Source organism: Suricata suricatta, chromosome 2 (assembly GCF_006229205.1).
Source record: "Suricata suricatta isolate VVHF042 chromosome 2, meerkat_22Aug2017_6uvM2_HiC, whole genome shotgun sequence".
NCBI classification, from domain to species: Eukaryota; Metazoa; Chordata; class Mammalia; order Carnivora; family Herpestidae; genus Suricata; species Suricata suricatta.
Window position 1 is genome coordinate 43,157,027 of NC_043701.1, and position 3,546 is coordinate 43,160,572.

The 3,546-nt window shown below is 44.2% G+C and overlaps 1 protein-coding gene and 1 pseudogene across 1 annotated transcript in view; one reads left to right on the plus strand and one right to left on the minus strand.

The window, feature by feature from the left end:
• LOC115274890 overlaps window positions 1-2,742 on the plus strand; it is a 9,181-nt pseudogene extending 6,439 nt beyond the window's left edge.
• The window catches only part of BBS9 (Bardet-Biedl syndrome 9), a 445,423-nt gene extending 442,426 nt beyond the window's left edge, over window positions 1-2,997 (minus strand). The window contains exon 1 of the mRNA XM_029925279.1: window positions 2,362-2,997. The gene's annotated coding sequence lies outside the window, so the exon portion shown is untranslated. The remainder of the gene's footprint in view (window positions 1-2,361) is intronic.
• Window positions 2,998-3,546: the final 549 nt, after the last annotated feature.

Below are 3,546 nucleotides of genomic sequence, written 5' to 3' on the forward strand. Positions count from 1 at the left end.
GAGCCTGCTTTGGATTCTGTGTCTCCCTCTCTCACTGCCCCTCTTCTGCTTGCACTCTGTCTCTCTCTCTCTCAAAAATAAATAATAAAACCTTTAAATTTTTTTAAAAGAATAATAGAAGATAATCTCTTTATCCCCTAACCTCCAGAAATACTTTTCCATATTTATCACTTGACACTTTTTAAATTTTTTAATATTTACTTATATATGTTATCTTCCACACCAAATTTACTCAGGTTTAGTTTTCCTTTAAGATAGGGATGTTTTCACACCCCACTGCCCTAATCCTACAATAAGGAAGGATGACTAGAAGAATCACTGCAACAATGATAACCTCAAGACTCCCGTGGAAAGAATATGTGGATTAGAAGGCAGATCCCGGAATTAGGAGGTGGTTCACTGACGTTACTATTGTTTATATTTGGAGTTTTGCTTTCTCCAGGTCATCCTAGTGCTGCCTCAAATTTTGGAAAGTAGGAATCAGGGCATCCAGTGCAAGAAAGATGACAAGTGTATGTAGAATTAGAAGAATGCGGCTTTTGAAGACAATAGTCTAAGGGATCAGTGTTGGAATTTTCAATAAAAGACATAAGACAAAAGAGCAAGGAGAGGGAGTTAGACAGATTTCGGTTCCCTTTTTCATTTCACACTTTATAGCAGAGTAACCTCTGCAAGTAGGCAAATCCCTCACCCTATAGCCTCCTAATTGTTCTGCAGAATAGGAAGATAAAATGACCTAACACCTGTAACTGCTTACCCAATGCCCAACCCATAGGATGTACTCAATAAATGTCCGATAAATGTCACTAGTAACTTAGCAGGAGTAATAGTAGAAGTGGTTGTGGTAGTGGAATGTATCCCAAGCAAGACAAAGTTACAAATGCCAATCTGAACCTCTGGACTGAATATTTGAACAGGATATCCAAAAAACTGACAGTAAACTTTCACTGAAATGTTAATTGGCAGGGATGTTTTATAATAACTTCATGTGTTTGAACAATTTTTTAGAAATATTTTACAGTCTTTATTCGGAGGGATGAAACTTGACGCATACATCAAAATGTTTAAAACAGTAAAAAATACTATATAGGGGCACTGGATGGCTCAGTCAGTTAAGCGTCTGACTTCAACTCAAGTCATGATCTCAGAGTTCATGGGTTCGAGCCCCATGTCGGGCTCTGTGCCGACAGATACTGTCTCTGCCTCTCCCCTGTTCCCACTGTCTCTCTCTCTCTCTCTCAAAAATAAATAAACATTAAAATAAATAAATAAAACCATATACTATTGATATTGGACTTTTTTTTTTTTTACATTTGCTTATATTTGAGAAACAGAGAGAGGCAGGGCACAAGTCAGGGAGGGGCAGAGAGAGACAATGAGACACAGAATCTGAAGCCAGGCTCCAGGCTCTGAGCTGTCAGCACAGAACCTGACACCGGGCTCAAACCCACGAACCATGAGATCATGACCTGGGCCAAAGTTGGACGCTTAATCAAATGAGCCACCCAGATGCCCTGATACTGGACGTTTTCCCCTTCAATGAATGTTTCCATCAGGAAATTGTACCATAAACACAAGTGTGCAGTTGTAACTCAAGAGCAATTACACACAACTACACAAAATGAAAACTTCCTTAAACTCTAATAACTTATAAGTTATTTGCAAATGAAAAGCTTTTTTAAATTATTTTAAATAAGTGTTCAGTCTATTCACACATACAAAAAAAATCTCAGCAATTATTTTACTTACATATTTCTAACAAGTTAGAAAATCTATCCCACTCTAAGTGCTGGCAGACTTTCGTGAAGACCCATAGTTTTCCCCCTAGCATCTTCAAGTTGTTTTCATGCTTAAAATAAAAGTCAGATGGAAAACAAACAAACAAAAAACTATGAATTCAAGCCAATTGCAGGACTGGATTAGGCAAAGGAGATGCTGATAAAAACCAGCTAAGGTCATCTAAACTGCTGTGGTCTGCAACACAGAGAGAAGGAGAAGCAATAATCCTATTGCAAGAATTAAAGGGTATTAGTGCATGCACCTTGCTTCAGTCATAGGCTGAGAACTTAGACCATTTGCTCCCAAGACCTGTTGGAGTGCGGGGGCGGGGGGAAGGCTGCTGGTGCACTACGAGACATTCCTGAATGGAATCTTTAAAATTTCTTATCATCCTTTCTCTTAAATGTTCATAAACCTCACACACATTGTGTCGTACTTGCGCTTTGTCTTATTTTTAACACAAACATCCTTAAGAAATCTATCATCCAATATCCTCCAAAACCATTACATGGCATTGGGGATCAATCTTGCCCATAAAACGAAACACAGAAAGGGGATTCACTCTCCCAGACATTCTCTTACCTGATGCCGAATCAGGTGAGTCCTGCTTCACCTTTCCTGGAACTCTCTGCAGATCCCCCTTTAAGAACGCCCGCCAGGGTCCCAGGACTGGAACGACGAGACCAAGATTGGAGGGTGCAGAGAAAAGCAACCCCTCACTTCACTATTCTCTGTCGTTCCCCTGCTCCAACCTGTTCCACGTCCCAAGCCGAGAGAAAGAGCCTCACCAGGCAGCACCACCAGCTCCACAGAGTTGGAGTGACACCCACAAGGAGTAAACCTGCATCCCTTCTGTGTCAACCCCAGAGACAAGCTGGGGAAACGGCGTCAATCCCTTGTAAGAGACCAGGCAGGCCAGAACAACGGCAAATCCTACTGCTCACAAAGAGGAGGAAATGGTGAGGCAGGCACTCAGTGGGATGTAGCAGATAAAGGACAGCGACGGCGGAAGGGACACCTCCCCACTCCTGCCTAACTCCAAGCCATCTTCGCCCTGTTGTCATAGCACTTTACAACGAACGCCACTGCGCAAGTCAGACGGTCAGCTCCGATGCCTTCTGGGGGCTGTAGTCCAGAGTGGCTGAGGAGGGTGGAAGGCGAAAGACTTTTTCTGCGTTGGTCGTGGTTGGAATCAGATTTCTACTGGACGGGGCTGGAGTAAACCACTCGCTGGTCCTCATTAGCAGAGAGATAATTAATACCATTCCCTTTCCGTCTTTTGACTGCTCCTCAGACTTAGGCTCTGAGGAAGACCCGCCTTCCGACTCTACCGCGGCGCAGACCACACCCCCTCCACGCCTTCCTGCCCCGCGTGTCAGCGCTCGGGGGTGGGGCTTTCCTAGGGGGCGAAGCTCCCGCAAATGGGGCGGAGCGTCAGGGCATTTCCGCGGGCACGCGCTTGCGAGCCTCTGCGAGTCGATACTTTTCCCGCCCTGAGGTGCAAGAGCACCAATCCTTGAACACAGCGGCGGAGGCCAGCGTGGCCACAAGAGCGAGCGCCAGTGTGTGTGCCCTAGTGGTTGGAGTGGTGCTGGCCCAGTACGTATTCACTCTGAAGAAGAGGACGGGGCTAAAGATCAAATCGTCAAAGTGGTGGAACCCTTTAAACAATTTCCAGGTGTTTCTTTTTTTTCTAGTAGAAACAGTGCTAGTATGAGGTTATTTGTACCTATTCCCTGATCATATGAGCTAGTCTCTGTAGCCTAT